At 47.9% G+C, this 18,749-nt stretch overlaps 1 long non-coding RNA gene and 1 pseudogene across 1 annotated transcript; one reads left to right on the forward strand and one right to left on the reverse strand.

The window, feature by feature from the left end:
• Positions 1–168: 168 nt before the first annotated feature.
• LOC112932718 (uncharacterized) lies at positions 169–3,818 on the forward strand. Its single transcript, XR_012001480.1, has 4 exons — positions 169–310; positions 562–690; positions 1,351–1,462; positions 2,228–3,818. It is a non-coding gene; the product is annotated as an uncharacterized lncRNA (long non-coding RNA).
• Positions 3,819–15,248: 11,430 nt separating this feature from the next.
• Positions 15,249–16,305, reverse strand: LOC112932736 (malate dehydrogenase, mitochondrial-like; annotated as a pseudogene).
• Between the last annotated feature and the right edge of the window lie 2,444 nt (positions 16,306–18,749).

Genomic DNA, 18,749 nt, shown 5'->3' on the forward strand with positions numbered 1-18,749 from the left:
GGGCGGGGCTCGGGGCGGGGCGCAGGGCGAGGGCACGGGGAGCGCGGGGCGGGGCGGGGGCGGGGCTCGGGGAGCGCGGGGCGGGGCGGGGGCGGGGCTCGGGGGCGGGGCTCGGGGCGCGAGGGGCGGGGCGGGGCACTGCCCGGGGCCCTCCCTCCGGCCTCGCCTCCCGCCGCTGCGCGCCGCGTCCTCCTCCGGGCGGTCCTCCCGGCGCTCCTCCGCCCGCGGCGCCCCCGCCCTCCCCGCCCTCCCCTCCCCCCTCCCCCCTCCCCGGCGTCTGCCCGCTGCGCGCCTCCCGCTGAGTCAGCCGGTGAGTCAGCGCCGCCCGCAGCGTCTGGGGCGGGTTGGGGGAGCGCGCGGGGGCGGGGCGGGGGGAGGGGGGAGGGGCGGAAGGGCAAGGCCCGCGGGGGGGTTCCCGTTCTCCGGCCTGATGTGGCCTGCTCCACGATTTTTATGATTTCTGTTTAGCTCAGGAGCCGAGAACGGTTTTTACATTTTGCAACTGTTGAAAACTACGAAGAGATCATTTTGTAACGAAATCTTGTAAAACTCTGACTTCAGCGTCCATGAAGCTTCCCTGGAAGGCTCGTTCTGTCTCCATGACCGCTGTGCGGAACACCAGAGTGGAGCAATGATGAGGGACCGTGTGGCCCCCAAGGCCTGAAGCGTGAACCGTCTGAACCTGTGCAGGTTTGCGCCCACGGTGGGGGCTGGTGCTCAGGGCCTGCCTCTTAAGCAGGCAGCTCTGCCTTTGCAGATCTTGCGCCGGGGAGGGGTGGTGGGCCTCCATCCTATGGGGGCTTCCCCCCTGAGGAGCCATTCCAGCCCCACTAGGCCTTACCCCAGGTTTGCCAACCAGCGGGAGAGCCGCCCTTACCTGCGCTGCAGGCCACCCGCTGTGGGGCAGCCAAGTGGTTGTTGCTCCCCGTTACCCATTAACCAGCTAGTTGGAACACACAGTACCAAGGAAGTCAGGCTGCACATTTATTGCCTTGTAGCTCCGGGGAACGTGACAGGCCCCATGATCTGCAGCCCTGGAAAAGCCATCTTGGTGATCCAGGTTCTGGCCTCATGCCAGTTGTTGTTCAGGGCAGGGTTTTTGAAACTTTTTTTTTTTTAACCTCAACCCTCAGTAAGAAATATATTTTACATTGCAGCCAAGTTTCACAAAACTATCTGCTCCATTACAGTTGATGTACTCTTGCCATTGTCTGTTCCTTTTCTGTTTTTTTAAAAATGATGATCATGAAACACAAAATTGACTTTCTCAACTACTAATAGGTTGCAACCTATTGCAATATGGAAAATGTGTTTGATGGTACCAAGACATGTCTGTCTATTCTCTTTCAGTACAAAGCACAGCAGAAAAGGGCCTCCTTCACCTGTTGGCAGAGACTTCCTAGTTCTCAATCTTCATGACTCCCCTTGCCGCCCTTGACCTAAGACAGAACCCTCAACCTCCGTAAGCAAGAAATCCACATACCTGTTTGCTTATATGCAATGTGCATTGAATCCTGGTAACTGTGATTACCTGGAGTAAGGGAGGACGAGAGGAATTGGGGATAGGAAGAGGACTTGCTCTTCACTCAAGTGCTGTTTGAATTCTGTCACATACATATTACTTTACATTTTTTATTTAAAAACATTTCAAGCCTACAGAAGGGTGTTAGGAACACCTGTAAGTGTCCTGTACCCACCAACAAGTTCACGCACTCTACCTCCCTCCCACTCCATTCTCCTCACCCCCACCCTGCAGACCTCCTCAACCACCCCCAGGAGTGAAGGAGACCTCAGAATGCTTCACATTGTCAGCAGTGGGCAGTGCTAACAACTGATAGGTCAGAAGGCCAGTTGAAAGTTGGTTGCCATCCCATAGACTGTTGACCAGCATGCGGACTTTTTATTTTGCAAATTTAGACTTACAAAAAAGTTGCCAGGATAGCACCCTCTGCTCAGATTCCCCTAATGTTAACCACAGTAGAAGGACCAAAGCCAGGAGATTAACAATGACACAACACTGTTCACTCATCTACTAACTTTATTTGAATTTTGCCAAATGTCCCACTAGCATCCTTTTCTGGTCCAGGAACCCGTTCAAACCCCACGCGGCATCTAGTTGTCCTGTTCCCTTCCACTCCTACCTGGGACAATCCTCCATCTCTCCTTTCAGTGCAACGCTTTGGCCAGTTCTTTTGTAGGACAGATCTCACTGTTTTCTCCTTACTAGATTGAAGTCGTCATGCATTTTTGGCAAGAATACCACAGAAGTGATGTGCCCTTCTCAGGATACGGTATCAGGCGGTGTTGGTGTGGCTAGTACCGGTCATAATGATTTTGATCACTTGGTAAAAGTGGTGGTGTCTCCCTGAGGTTTCTCTGCTATAAAGTCACTGTTTTCCTTTGTAATTAATAAATATTCTGTGGGGAGATGCTTTGTGACTATATAAATATCCTATCCCCTTCATACTTTTTCCCACTAATTTAGTATCCCTTGAGGATTCTTGTTTGCAACAGTTACTGCCGTAGCTTTTACCAAATAGTGATTTTTCTATTTCCACTGTTCTTTCTCCATTAATGGGAATTCTGCTGTAAAAAGAAATTGTCTCTTTCCCCCATTTATGTACCTCAGTCCATTATTTTTCTATCGTTATGGATGTTCTCTTAGATATTACTATTATTTTGTGCTCATATGATACCAGAGTTGGCTATTGAGAGCTCGTCTGAGGTAGCCCCTGTGCTCTTTGACACACCACCATCATTCCTGGAGCACTTCCTTACTGTCTGGCACAAGATGTTCCAGGCCCATCTGGTAATTTTCCTCCCAGCCCAGGAGTCAACAGTTTCTCTATGAGCCCTGGTTTGTTTTCGTGGAGAATGGTATTTAGAAAGTAGGGTCTAGGCACCAATCAGATTTAACTTGGTTAAATGAGAATGCCAAACTGGACTGGCCTTCAGAAGAGCTTGGGAAGGAGAGAGGCAAACTGTGTAGGGCAGAGAGGGGAGGTGAGAAGCCAAGACACAAACAGACACTGAGGTTGAGAGAGAGTGCAGAGCAGCATGAGCCAAGGGAGGGAGGGCAGCGTGACTGTTCAGTCCTTGGCCGGGAGTACCCTTGGGAAGCATGGCCTCCATGCAAATATAAGGAAGGATTCAGAAAAAAACCATCAGCAAAACAAGAAAAGAAAACCTATGGAATGGGAGAAGATAGTTGCAAATGACAAAGGATTGATATTCAGAGTATATGATGAACTTCTATAACTCAACACCAAAAAACCCCAAATAATCTGATTTAAAATGTACAGAGGACTTGAGCAGATACTTCTCCAGAGAAAAAACACAGATGACCAACATCACTGATCATCAGGGAAATGTAAATTAAAACCACAATGAGCTATCACTTCACACCTGTCAGAATGGCTCAAAAACTCAAAACACAAGACTCAAAAACATAAGAAATCACAAATGTTGGTAAGGATGTGGAGAGAAGGGGACCTTGGTGCACTGTTGGTGGGAATGCAAGTTGTGTAGCCATTGTGGAAAACACCATGGAGGTTCCTGAAAAAATGAAAATAGTATTACCATCTGACCCAATACCGTATGATCCAAATACCCACTACTGGGTATTTACCCAAAGAAAACAATAACACTAACTCAGAAATATATATGCACCCCTATCTTTATCTTTATTGTAGCATTATTGACAATGTCCAAGATGCACAAGCCACCCAAGTCAATCAGTAGATGAATGGATAAAGAAGAAGTGGTATATATACAGCAGAATATTATAAAAGAGAATGAAATAAAAGAATGGCACAAGATGTTCTAGGAGCATCTGGTAATTTCAAGCCATAAAAAAGAATGAAATCTTGCCATTGATGACAACATGCATGGATCTAGAGGGTATTATGCTAAGTGAAGTAAGTTAAATCCCATACGATTGTACTTATGTGCAGAATCAAAAGAACAAAGAAAATAGATCCATAGATACAGGGAACAAACTATTGGTTGCTGGGGAAGGGAGTGGGCAAACATGAGTGAAGTGGGGTGGGGGATACAGACTTCCAGTTTGGGAATGAGTAAGTCATGGGAATAAAAAGGGGTGCATAGGGAACGTCATCAATGGCATTGTAACACGTTGTGTGGTGACAGATGGGAACTACACTTGTCACTATTTTGTACATCTGAAACTAAAGTCACACTGTGGACCAACTATACTTCAATTAAAAAAAACAAGGAGGAGCACCTGGGTAGCTCAGCAGCTTGAGTATCCCACTCTTGATTCGGGTTCAGGTCATGATCTGAGGTCTGTGATCCAGCCCAGTGTCAGGATCTGCACTCAGCAGGGAGTCTGCTGGAGATTCTTGCTCTCCCTCTCCTTCTGCTTCTCTCCTCTTTCTAAAATAAATAATACATCTTAAAAAGAAAAAACTGCCTCACACCCTCCCCCCAATCGAGGAACACTGGGCTGCAGGCAGAGCTTGTGCTGGGGTATATACCTGGGGCCTGAAGTTGGGAGGAAGAGGACTTACCATTTTTGTCTTACAGTGTTTCCTTTTGTCAACCTGAAGAACAATGGAAGGGACGCAGATGACTAGTGCAGTGGGGTTCACCCAGCACAAACAGGTCTTTGCATGGGGGGGCCAGTTGCTTTGCGGTTCCAAATGCTGAGATCCTTGGGGCTCAGAGGGAGTACAGCTACAGACTCCTCTGCTTGTTACCCACAGCAAGAAGTACATCTTACAATGTGTCCTAACATATAGATACCTGTTCAACTTACATCAGTACCCACTCTTGTGATGTATGACACGAGCTGTTTTCCCAGGCAGGTTACTTCCCGCTAGTTTCATTCCCTTACATACTAACGAATGATCTTAACCTACAGTTTGAAGAACACCCTCCAGGACAAACTTACTGTGCAGACAGGGTAACTGAGGCCTAAGAAGGGAATGGAGTGTCCCAAATGCTATGGCTTTTCGAGATGACCATTTTACTTATGGCCTTTCAAACAATGCTACATTTGTATAGCTACTGGAGGGAAATAGGTCTGGATAATGAGAGTGTGAAGAGCTAGATGAAATTAGGTTGGGGGTCTTGAACCAGAGACTTGCCGGCCTTATTCACATAGCCCCAAATTCCTAATGTTGGAGGCCTAATGTTGAGCTCTTTGAAATTAAATAAATGTTTTATCCTTCACATGCCCCTTCATGACTTACTCAGCAAAAGCTCTGAGAAGGTACTAGGCAGAGGCCCGCCTGCAGGAGGAAGGTGTGAGTGCCTTGCTCTCAGGGTGCTCCCGAGAGAGTGTCCTTGGGAGGCAGACAGACTAGCAGCCACAGAGGACCTTGCAGGAAGAGATGTACAGGGTGGGCGTGGGGCACGTTGAGGATTTGGGGCCTGGAGAGCAAAGTGTGATGGGAATGACAAGGAGGGGCTGGAGACACAGAAGCTTCATGATGGAGGCCTTGTCTGCCTGCCACCCAACAGAGTTTAAACTTCATCCTATGGGCAGTGGGGGCCGGTGATGTGCTCTGAGAAGAGGCGGTCACCTGGCCAGATTTGTATCCTTTACACTGACTCCTATAGCCACAGGAAGCTGGTGGCCAAACTGACACTGCGGTACATGGAGGCTACCCTGTGAGGTGACCCAGGTCTAGAAAAAGGAAGCTGGAGTTTGCAGTGAGCAGCTGACAGCAAGAGCAGACCATCTGAGGCACGAAGGCAACTTTGCTACCCCCACCCCCACCCCAAGTATAGAGACCGTGGGCGCTTTTCTAAAGACATGGCCCTGACATCAGAGAGACTTCTGAAACCCACTATCCTGAGGGTCTGCCCTAGAGAATCACACCAGCCTGAGCTCCAGAACTCAGTCCCTGGGCCCCTCTGTTGGGGTAGGCACTTGAGCACAAGGTGGGTGTCACAGTGAAAAAGACATGCAGTCCTGTGCTGCGCGGACCTGGGTGCGACTCCTGCCTCTTCCACATAAAATTAGGTGACTTTAGGAAAGTTGGTTAACTTTGTCCTGGATTATGTATAGTTTCCTCATTGTCCAACAGGGAGCAGGGGGTAAGTGTGGATGAGTTAATGTGTTTGAAGTCTGCTATAAATCCCAAATCCACTCTTGTAATTTCCTTTTATTTTTTTATTTTTATTTTTTTTAAGATTTTATTCATTTATTCACGAGAGACACACACAGAGGCAGAGACACAGGCAGAGGGAGAAGCAGGCCGCACGCAGGGAGCCTGATGTGGGACTCGATCCTGGGTCTCCGGATCATGCCCTGGGCCGAAGGTGGTACGCTAAACCGCTGTGGGCTGCCCTCAGAATTTCCTTTTAAAGATGGGAAGGCCAAGGTCAGCGAGGTTAAGTGACTTGCCCAAGGCTATCCCGGGGGTGGCACCTGGAGCCCCAGGGTGGTGTGACTGTAGGCAGCCCCTGTCCCTTCTGGGAGCTGGTTTCTCCGGGCTGCGCGATTCTACAGCAAGCAGAGCCCTGCTGTCCGCTCCCAGCCTGAACCGACGTGTGACTGTTCACCTAGTCCCAGGGGCCAGAGTGGGTAGCGATGAGTCACCCCAAGCAGCTCCAACAAAGAGACCCCTGCTCCCCAGCCAGGGCTGGGCTGAGACCTCGTTTCCAAGCAACAGGACACAACACATATAAATACAAGTTGGTCTCTGGCCGGAGCAGTGCGGCTGTTTCCTGCGCTGCTGCTGTCCTTTCCTCGCTTCGCCCTCTGCCCCTCGGCCTTCCCTCCAGCTCCTCCTGAGGCCCCTCTGCCCCTTGGCCTTCCCTCCAGCTCCTCCTGAGGCCGCAGGTTCGGGCCGCAGGCTAAAAGCTTCCAGACCAGAGTGAATGTGGGCCGCTGGGGGTGGGTGTGGAGCTCCGCCCGGCCACGAAGGGAACAAGGCTGCGGGGTGGGCTGGGCGGGAGGTGCACAAGGTACGCGGTGGCAGCAGTCAGGATGCGTTTTTACCGTTTTTACCCACTTCCCGGCTGGGTAAGGGCAGTAGCAGCAGGACAGAGCTCCCTGACGCTGAGGCGGGAGCAAGGCAGAGCGAGGCTCCTCAGATGGGGGTGCCCACCCCTTTCCGCGGTGACAGCTTCCAGTGTGAGTCTCATGGCATCTCCTCTTGCACCTGTGCTTTTCTCATTCCACCTGGCGTTATCTGGTTACTCGGTTTAGCTGCCAAATGTCTTGAGAGGGTCGCTCCCCTGGAGGAGCCTCTTGCCTACACGCTCGCTCAGCTTATGCCCCAGACAGCCTATGTGGTAACATTCTCATTGTAGGGCTCCTCTTGCGGCCAGGCAATGAACTTGGTGCTGCGCGCGTATCATCCTATTAACCCTCGCAATGACAGTGTACATCAGTATTATTTTTTCATCAGTTTTTTTTTTAATTTTTTTTAACTTTATTTTTATTATTATTATTTTTTATTTATTTATGATAGGCACACAGTGAGAGAGAGAGGCAGAGACACAAGCAGAGGGAGAAGCAGGCTCCATGCACCGGGAGCCCGACGTGGGATTCGATCCCGGGTCTCCAGGATCACGCCCTGGGCCAAAGGCAGGCGCCAAACCGCTGCGCCACCCAGGGATCCCCTTTTCATCAGTTTTATTAGGCTTACACACAAGAAGATAACACGGTTTCTAAGTTACGTTACCTTTTTATGGTACAATTTGATGGGTATCGACAAAAGAATACAATGTTGTAAGCAGCATCACGGTGTTCACGACCTGGAACATTTCCATCGCCCTCCGCAGCCTGCCTCTACCCATGGCCCCCAGGAAGCACTGGCCACTGGTCTTACCTCTCCTAGACTCCCATTGAACAGGAATGCCACATGCAACCCTGTGTAGGGGAAAGTCTTCTTTCACTCAGCACAATGCTCTTAAAATGGTATTGTTTTGTTCCTCTCTTTGCTAACCAGTTCATAAATATTTGGGCTGTTTCCGTTTTGGGGATATTACGAAAAAAGCAGCACTGAACCCCTGTGTACAAGCATTTGTGTGGATGTGTGCGTTCGTTTCTCCAGGAGTGGAACTGCTGGTTCATTCAAGAGATGGAAGATCATAGCTCAGGGAGGTTAAGAAGCTCGCCTGAGCTGACCCGCCTTGGCAGAAGTTCACAGCCGAGTCTGACCTCTATGGCAGGTGGTCACCCACAGGAAATAGGTATTTTTTTAGTTGAAAGTGCTTCTTTGGCCAGTAATTCCTATAGTAGTGTGTACCTGCGCCAGATTCAGCGTATTCAGGCTCTTAACTGGAATAAGTAGACTCATGCCAAGCATAAGTTGCTGAGTGCACAGGGGCATAGGTCACTCTTTGAAGAATTTTAGCAGGTGACTTCCAGAAGCCTTAGAGGCACAGCTGCAGGCTTTTTGTTTTGTAAAAGTGTTTGGCAGGCTCCTCCACTGTGAAATTACTGTTTTCTCTTTCTAATTAATTACTTTCGTGGAGAAAGTAGCAAAGCTTCCTTTGAGAGAAAGCACCCTGCTCCTCATTAAGCTTTTACCCAACCGTCTGAATACCCATTGTGAATGTCCTGAGTCCACCATTGCTTTTAACATTTAGTTGGCATTTTTCTGGTAGGGGGAGCTTTCCCTTTCTCCTCCCTTATGTTTAAATGAGCATGCCTCATAAATTATTTTATAATCTATTATCATCATTGCTTTAATGTTCAACATGTCTCAGATTGGGCCAAAATCAGTCCCTTGAAGCTGACTCCTGTGTCCTTTTAACACTTGTACAACGTTGCAGGCTTTCACGCTTCTGCAGCAGCCCTGGTCCCCTTCAGAGGAGAATGGTATTCAGAAGCCAAGAATGGGGCGCTAAGATACACTCATTGTTGCTGGGATGTCCCGCTTCCAGGCCTCCACTTCAAGCCAACTCAGCAGTGCAGTTCTCTGCTCAGAAATCCCTCCACAAACTTCACAAATTTATAGACCTCCTGGGGTGGGGGGAGTGCAGGGAACGTTTTTCAGCTTTTCTTACTTTGGCATGAATAAATTCCAGGGCAGAGGACATGAGAGGCTGGTTCTTGAGGATGGTGGTAGAGGACCAGGGAGAATGGGGGCAGGTGTAATAGGGGAAAGGTGGTCTTAGGGGCTCCAGAAGGTACACTGTGTCTCCAGTGGTGACAGAAAACGGCCCTGGTTCTCCTGGCACAGACCCTGTGCTATGCTCAAGGCTGATGGACCAGCTGGCTCATGAGAGCCTGATCGCTGAATGAATTCCAAAATTAGAGGTGGGGACTTACAATATGGGGCCACCATCTCAGAGTTAGTCTCCCTGAAAACAACTGCCTTTTGGTTGTGTTTGGGCACCCTCCATTCTTTTTTTTTTTTTTTTTTTTTTAATTATTTATGATAGTCACACAGAGAGAGAGAGAGAGAGGCAGAGACATAGGCAGAGGGAGAAGCAGGCTCCATGCACCGGGAGCCCGACGTGGGATTCGATCCGGGGTCTCCAGGATCACGCCCTGGGCCAAAGGCAGGCGCTAAACCACTGCACCACCCAGGGATCCCAGCACCCTCCATTCTTAAGGGGCTGCTGGCTCTCCAGCTTACTGGGGCAGGTGCAGTGCTGGGCCTCTCGTGGGCAGCAGTGGGAACAAAGCTGTTTCCAATGACTTTTACATCCTTGCACTGCTGGTGTCCAACACAATCCTGTCTTCCACTGAGTGAGCAAGGCCAAGAGGATCAGTCACTGGTCCCTGCCAACTCTAGTGTTTGTGGTTTAGCCTGGCCAGAGTCACCAGGCCTGGCCACAGCAGGGCAGCTGGTGTTGGAAGGCACAGGGAACCCCACTCTCTGGGACAGGTCAGAGGAACCCCAGCATTCTTGGAGGGGCCAAGGTGTCAGTAGCACTGCTGTCTCTCAGAACGCTGACCCCTCTCCAGTATAGCTTCAGACAATCTTGCCTCTGATGAAGAACTAGACCTTCAATGAAGAAAGGACATCAACATTTTGAGCAGACTTGTGGGAAACAGCTGTGGAAGGAGCTGCTTCACTCTGGGTTGAGGGGCGTAATGAGCCAGAAGGATGAAGATGACTAATGCTACATTAGTGTCTGTTGGCATCAACACCATGATGATGTACATGGTGTGTGTGGGGGGTGTCCCACAAACCAGCTTGGGGGTGCCCAGAGGGAAGGAAGCCACGGTTTCACCACAGGCCAGGCTGAAGCTGGAGGGCAGGGCTCCAGGTGGTGGGAGGAGCAGCTGAAGGCAAGACAGGGAGTGGCGCCCTTCGGCATTAGGCAGGGGCCCAAGGATCTAGCATCGGGGAGGAGCCCTGAGACACCAGGCACTAGGGAGGGCTGGACGGATGAAATCCATTCAGGGCTGCTCCATTAGATGTCCCAGCAGCTGATCGAGTCCGGTGTTGGGCTCTCTGTGTGGAGCCTGCTTCTCCCTCTGCCTGTGTCTCTGCCTCTCTCTCTGTGTCTGTCATGAATATATAAATAAAATCTTAAAAAAAAAAAAGATATCCCAGCAGCCTGGTGACAACAACCCCACCGTTCTCTGATGCTTTTTCCTTATATGCAAATCAGAATAATAATTCTGACACATTTCTCAGGATGTTTGTTTAAAAACACCTAATAAAACATGGTAAAGAGAGTGGGGAAGAGGCAGAGAGAGAAGGAAAAAGAGGAAGAGAAGACGATGACAATATAAAAAGGAGAAAGGGAAGAAACCATTCTCATTCGGCTGTTAAGACACAGAGATCAGAAGCAAATGATGGGCCATTAGGGGGAGCTGCAGCGGTGGAGGCCACAAGGAGGCCCTAAGCAAATGGCCAACTTCTAAAACACTAAGTATTCTTAACAATTGGATGTCTTAAAGGCGTATCTTTTACTATGAAGTCTTAGAAGGCACTAACCCAGATAACCCATGTGATTTAAGCATCTCTGGGTCCTTTTCCAAAACAGGAAGTTCTCCCCGAGGGACAGTCCATAATTTTCTTTGCACTGTATCATGTCCTATCTAATGCTAGGACAAGGGCTAAGGGAACTTGAAAGGGATGGTCATCTCCTAGATGGGTTTCACTTCTCAGATTTTATTTAGCATCGGTATCCAATGTGGCCTGTCATTTTGCTGTAAACACCAAGGGCAAAAAGAAATCTCTATTGTGTTCTCTGGCAGCCGAGAAGCAGTCCTTAGCTCTCTCTATCCAGTATATGAACATCTTTCACTTAAAAAAAAAAAATTAAAATAAAAGAGTTCAAATTTAAGTATATATATCAGCTGTTCAATTTATGTTCGTAATTATAACAGAAAGTAAACCACTTAGGTTGCCTAGGTGAAAAAAGTAGGATGCAAAATTGCACATAGAGGATTGCAACTACCTAAAAACTATCTAAAAATGTACCTGGGGGATCCCTGGGTGGCGTAGCGGTTTGGCGCCTGCCTTTGGCCCAGGGCGTGATCCTGGAGACCCGGGATCGAGTCCCACGTCGGGCTCCCGGTGCATGGAGCCTGCTTCTCCCTCTGCCTATGTCTCTGCCTCTCTCTCTCTCTCTCTCTCTCTCTCTCTCTCTCTGTGACTATCATAAATAAAAAAATAAATAAAAATAAATAAATAAATAAAAATGTACCTGGGAGCAAAAAAATAGCACAACAAAGATCTTTGCAGGGAGAAAAAACTCGAATGGAAACAGCTATCAATGGAATGAGAGGCTTTTCTCTCTTGTGTTTCTCACATTTTCTATGAACATGTGTAACATAATGGAAAATACTCAATGAACATAATTTTAAAGAAATATACATAATAGCAACTGATAAAGGAAAACATTAGAGGTGACTGAGATCACACAGAAAGTTCAAGACAAGCCTCTATGGGAAATCTTGTCATATGGCCTCTTTCCACACTCAGAAAGCTTCTTGGGCAATCCCAACAGCGGAAATCTCAGAAATGACTTTTCTTTGCTTGTGGAAGCACTGTGGCTTTTTTATCAGGAGATTTACCTTACTAATGTTTTGCTTTTTGACATAGCAAAGTGAGTGTCCACCCCAAAGGCCCTGGGGATAATGATGACAATAATAAAAATTAAAATAACAGACTTACCACGGATCATGTATACAGCACCTAATATGCCTGTGGGGTCCCATTCCAGCTCCCTAAGTCCTCACTCTCCATGTACTTCTCAGGGAAGACACGACTGGCTGCTATGCAACAGCCATCTAACCGTCAGCTCCCTTGTAACCTCTAGCCTGGGTCTGTGGTCACACACGGGGCACGCTTCCTGCGGGCTGAACCCATCATGGTAATACTGACTCCTTTGCAGACACAGGAAAGCAGCTGACCCAGCTCATCAATGAGATGCTCTTAGGAGCAGGTTCAGCTACCAGTCACAGACACTCCTCTCTTACGTGAAAGTACAGACACTTGTGGTTCAGACTGGGAGGAGGTTCTGCTTACACCACTCCTGTGTGCAGCCCCTTGTTCTCATTCTCCAAGATGGCTTGTAAGGTATTCCAGGATGGAGAAGGGGATGAAGATAGAGGGGCCAAAGCAATGGTCTCTTGAGGAAGGGTCTCTGAAGAAGATTCCATTTAAGAATCCATCCACTAAAAAAAAAAAAAAAAAAAAAGAATCCATCCACTGATTTCCCTTTTACTAGTACTTAGTCACAGGACCACATTTAGCTGCAAGGCAGGCTGGGAAATAAACTGTTTTTAGGAGGTCTATTGTTAAAATTTGCAGCTAAAATTTGATTTTTATGGAAGGGGGAAAATACACTTGGGGGCACTATTAGCAGATTTTTAGCAAGAACGAAAGGGGGAGTTAGCTGGAGGGCTGATATGAGATTGTCCTTGATGAAAAGAATCCCAAACATACCTTGCTTCAGATCTTGGTTTCTAATGCTATTCTTCAATAAGAGGAAACAGGACTCCTTGGAGAATGGATGATTCTAGGACTGGGGAAAGAAATATTCAAGATGACTCTGGCAATCTGGCAATGCCAGAAAATAAGGATGTACTCAAAAAGTTTAAAAAAAAAAAAGGGAAAGAAAAGAAAATCCCACAATGATGGACTTAAGTCAAAGGGTGATAGGAACCAATGGAAAGAACCCCTAATAGCTAAATCTGGAACAACCTGAGCAAGAAAATAAATATATTATATTGGATTACAGACTAAAATGTAAAGCAAACATCTGTGAGTCCATACTAATATAAAAGATTGCATAAATAACTGAGGGAGAAGAGACACATATTCTATGAAGAATTCCAAGGAATTTACGTAGCTACTCACTCAGGAAATGAAGCACAACTCTCCAATCCTTAGGTGGAAGCACAGTGATTTCCTTTCAAAGAATACAATATGGAAAGCGGGGATAAAAGAGTGAGAGAACTCTGACAAGTGAGGCTTGAAAAGGCAACCAAGGTCAACCTCAACAGCCATAAATCATGTTGATGTTATGTACCCCTGGTGGGTTGTGGTGAGAAAGGCACTTCACCTCCGTGATCTTCACTCCCAAATTCATAACCCTAGTTTAAGCGTGAAAAAAACATAAGACACACCACAGTGGAGGATTAGTCTACAAAATATCTGACCAGGGCTTCTCAGAGCCATCAAGGTCATAAAAAATGAGGGATGTCATAGCCAAGATGAGTCTACGGAGACAGGAGGGTTAAATATAATGTGGGATCCTGGATGGCATTCTGACACAGAAAAGGAACATTAGATAAAAATTATAGAAATTTGAATAAAGTGTGGACTTCAGTTGATGATAATGTATTAATATTGGTTCCCAAATTTGCAAATGTTTATAATATTGATAATTGGGGAAACTGGATATGGAGTATATGGGAACTCTGTACTATCTGCTCAATGTCTTTTTAAATGTAAACCTGTTCTAAAATTAAAAGTTTATGAAAGAGAGAGAGAGAGAATATGAATGAATGAATGAATGAATGAATGAATATATGAATCCTTCCCCTTTCCTGTGTAGGAGGCCAAGATATTTGGAACTAAGGGAGTCATCTTCTGACTGTGGAGATGACAATTCCATGACAATTTCATGGTCCTAACTCTAATCCCTTTATTGGGTTTTTGTTATATAAGAAAATAAACTTCACTGTAAACTGTTTGGGGCCAGGTGTCTTGTCCTTTGCAGCTAAATGCATCCCAACTGACAGTCCTCATTATCACTTCTACAGCTACTGCTGTGCTTTATTTTTTTTTTTAAGATTTTATTTTATTTATTCATGAGAGACAGAGAGAGAGAGAGAGGCAGAGACACAGGCCGAGGGAGAAGCAGGCTCCATGCAGGGAGCCCAATGTGGGACTCGATCCCGGGACTCCAAGATCACGTCCTGGGCCGAAGGCGGCGCTAAACTGCTTGAGCCACCTGGGCTGCCCACTGCTGTGCTTTAGATCTTTATCTCCTTCCTCAAGATCTTTAGCCTGCTTAAACACCCTTCCTTCCTCATCTGGTTGCTCTCTTCTCTGGATTTGCCCCATGGCTACATCTCTCCCAACACCCCAAGGCCAGTAACTCCTGCCCTTCCCAGGACAGGGCAGTTCTCTTCCACTTCCAAACTTGTGCACACTTGAGTCCTTCTGCCTGGAATGCCCATTCCTCCACCCTTATTCCTCCCAGCAAATAACTTTCTGGATTTAAGTTTCAGCTCACTGTGTGTGATGGGCAGGATTCTCTTATGTCCTTGAAGATTCCACTAGGAAACATGGCCTGCGTAACCCTTGGTACTGTGATTATAATGATCTGTACTACTATAATTAGGTTACGTGGTATGACACAGTTGATTTTTATTTTTTTATTTTTATGTATTTATTTTTTAAAAGAAAATGGAGGGATCCCTTGGTGGCGCAGCGGTTTGGCGCCTGCCTTTGGCCCAGGGCGCGATCCTCGAGACCCGGGATCGAATCCCACGTCGGGCTCCCGGTACATGGAGCCTGCTTCTCCCTCTGCCTGTGTCTCTGGCTCTGTCTCTGCCTGTGTCTCTGGCTCTGTCTCTCCTTCTATCTCTCAAGAATAAATAAATAAAATCTTTAAAAAAAATAAATAAAAGAAAATGGAAGCCTGCTTTTATTGATGCACACATCAACGGACCTGTGATTGGAAGGGGCAGCGACGTTAACACAACACTTGTGGTTAATGCAACGGAAACATTAAAAAAAAAAAAAAAACATAAAAAAATGCAACGGAAACATGAGGGCAGGAGATGGCTTTGCAGGGACATGATGCCTTCATAAGTTAGGGAAATGAACCGCTAGCTGGCTGCCCTCTCATTTCATGTTCTCCACAAACTCCTCTCCCTTCTTGATGGAGGCCTTCAGCTCGGGGGATGGCTTCCACTTATCATCTTCTCTTCAAAAGGGGAGATCTTGCCAATGCCTAGATTCTTCTCGATGCCCTTTTTCTCCAGCAGTAATGGTGTGGGGAAATAGGCAGTCTGCTTCCTGGGATTTAATGAAGGAACATTCGACAACTCCTTCCTTCCCATTCATTGTATCCACAAGGGAGAAGACAAACCCGGCTCCAGCGTACGCTATGGACAGGGTGGCAGAGCCTGCTCCAGCTTTGGCCTTCACCACCTCCTTGCCCGCCTCCTGGATCCACCCAGTGATGGCTGTCAGCTGGGGGGGGGGGGGGAGGGCAGGGGGACGATGGTCTTCTCGGCATGCTGCCAATAACAGGAACGTTGACTCATGTGAGATCCAAAGCCTTCAGTTCTGCAATGGAAGTGTTGGCCCTGACAATGTCCAGGGTCGTCCCCTCGAAGATTTTATTGGGGTCGTAAGCTCCGTGTTTCTTGAAAACCTCCATTGCAATTGGGATAGTGGATTTAACTGGACTTGAAATGACACAGATCATGGCCTCGGGGCAATGCTGGGCACAGGCAGCAGTCAGGGTGGCCACAACTGAGGCATTGGTGTTGAACAGGTCATCCCGTGTCATGCCTGGTTTTCCCGGGACTCCTGCTGGAATAACCACCGCATCACAACCCTTGAGGCAATCCAGCCGCTGCTCAGGTCCGAGGTGGCCTTTCACGTTTGCTCTGGTCTTGATGTGGCTCAGATCTGCGGCCCCTCGGGGCATATGAGCAATATCCTAGAGGGTCAGGGGGCTTACTAAGGAGCTGTTCTTGAGAAGAAGCGCAAGGGGCTGCCCAATTCCTCCGGAAGCCCCAAGCACAGCTACTTGAACATTGTTCTGGGCCGGGGTGCTGGAGCTGTGGTGGAGAGTGGCGCTGGCAGGCCTGGGCAGGTGAGGGCGGAGAGCATGGTTGGTTGGAGCGGGCGGGGAGCTGAACAGCCGGTGAAGGAGCCGGCGGCTGGCAGGTGACACCAACGACCTCCATCCACAGTCGATTTTTTAAAAAGATTTTATTTATCTGAGAGTTAGAGCATGCATAAGTGTGTGGGCGAGGGGCAGAGGGACGGAGAGCCCCAAGCCGACGCCACACTCAGTTCAGAGCCAGACACAGCGTTCAGTGTCACAACCCTGAGATCACGAGAGAGTCAAAACCAAGAGTCAGATGCCCAACCGGCTGTGCCACTTGGGGAAACCCTGATATAGTTGATTTTAAGAACAGGTTATCTGGGAGTGCCCGATTTAATCACACGAACTTTCATTTATTTTTTATTTTTTTAAAGATTTATTTATTTATTCATGAGAGACGAGAGAGAGAGAAAGAGAGAGAGAGGCAGAGACATAGGCAGAGGGAGAAGCAGGATCATGCCCTGAGCTGAAGGCAGATGCTCAGCCACTGAGCCACCCAGCAGAAAGTTTTCTCTGGTTGGGAACAAAAGACGGAGTCAGAGATTCAATATGTGAGGAGGATTTGATTTTCAAGAAATTTTTTTTTAAATAATTATATTCTACATCATGATTTTATTTTTTTTAAGATTTATTTATTGATTTATGATAGACAGAGAGAGAGAGAGAGAGAACCAGAGATACAGGAGGAGGGAGAGGCAGGCTTCATGCAGGGAGCCCGACGTAGGACTCGATCCCGGGACTCCAGGATTGCGCCCTGGGCAAAAGGCAGGCGCTAAACTGCTGAGCCACCCAGGGATCCCCTGATTTTCAAGAAATTTTTTGTTCCTGGCTTTGAGGACAGAGGGGTCACGTGGCAAGGAACACTGGTGGACTCTGGAAGCTGACAGCAGGCCCTGGCTAACTGCCAGCAAGGAAATGGGGACTTCAACCCTACAACCACAAGGAACTGAATCCTGCCAACAAGAATGAGGATGGAAGCAGATCTTCCCCAGAGCCTCCAGCTAAGAACTCAGCCCAGCTGAGGTCCTGATTTCATCCTTGTGATACCCAACAGAGAACCCAGCCATGATGCCCTGCTGAGTGTGACCTATAGAATGGTGAACTAATACGTAGGTGTTGTGTTAAGCCACTAAGTCTGTGGCAGTTAGTTATGCAGCAATAGAAAACTCACATAGCATCCCTCTTCTCTGGTGTCTTCCCTCATTCCTTAGGCACACTGTGACTTCTTCTCTCTGCTGCTGGGGCACCTCAGCTACAGGGCAGGTTACTAAATATTATAATCATCCACTTAGCAGTCTGCCCTGTTCACAAGATTCCAGAGTTCCTGAGAAATGTTGGAAACTATCGCTTCATCACTGCAAACTCAGGCACAGAGCAGGAAAGCAAAAATGATGGTTAAGTGAAGAGTTTCATTAAGGAAAAAAAAAAAATCATAATATCACTAATTTGTAATCATATATACTAAAATCTCCAAAGATGCAGATTTAATGTCTAAGCAAGAGAAAAAGTGACCAGGTAAAAAGGGAATGGAGAAAAAAGTTTATTAATATACATGTCGGGTGTTCCTAAGGAACCAGATGTGAATGAAGTACTCAGGTACGGTGGGTAGTTGAGGGAAGAAGCAGAAGTATGAGGAAAAAAAACCCATCTCTACATTACTTAGTAACTAGGTATTTATTGAATGTCTGCTATGCAGTCAGGCCAGGAACTGGGGAGAACAATACAGGATCTAAATCTTGCCCTCGGGATCCCTGGGTGGCGCAGCGGCTTAGCGCCTGCCTTTGGCCCAGGGCGCGATCCTGGAGACCCGGGATCGAATCCCACATCAGGCTCCCGGTGCATGGAGCCTGCTTCTCCCTCTGCCTGTGTCTCTGTGCCTCTCTCTCTCTGTGACTATCATAAATAAATCAAAATCAAAAAAAAAATAAATCTTGCCCTCAAAAATACCGGGAGCCTCCTTTCTGCGGTGCTGCACCAGGCTTAGAATGTCAGAATCAAAACACATCTTAAAGATCTTGATTTCAAGCGTACCTAAGCTTTAAAATCCTCTACTTTTTGAACTAGTGGGAGCAAACTGATTTTCTATCGATCTGGGTATTTCTGAGGCCCTTTGCTGTAGGCCCTTCTTTGTCTTGTCTGCCTAATTCTGTGCAGAGCACATGAACCTTTATCAGCTCAGTCTGATAGTCATTTAGGTGCTTTTGAGGCTTTCACTTTTACAAGCACCTGTCAAATAGCAACCTGGCGCCCTCGCCTCTTGCATCTCTGAACAGGGTCTGTGATGAGGGTTGCAGGGAGGGGACCCAGATCCTGAGTTGTCGTCCAGCACCGTCTCCCGGGGGAGGGTCCCTGCCCCGCGGATGCCGGCGCCTGGAGCAGCTATAGGGCCGCTGAGCTGGAGCAGATGCTCCCCTCCAGGCCTGCTGGGGCCGCTGCCCTCTCGCTGGATTCAGCCGCTGGGCTGGAGACGCGGTCCGGAATAGGCCGGCGGCGGGGTGGGGGCG

Source organism: Vulpes vulpes, chromosome 5 (genome assembly GCF_048418805.1).
Source record: "Vulpes vulpes isolate BD-2025 chromosome 5, VulVul3, whole genome shotgun sequence".
NCBI classification, from domain to species: Eukaryota; Metazoa; Chordata; class Mammalia; order Carnivora; family Canidae; genus Vulpes; species Vulpes vulpes.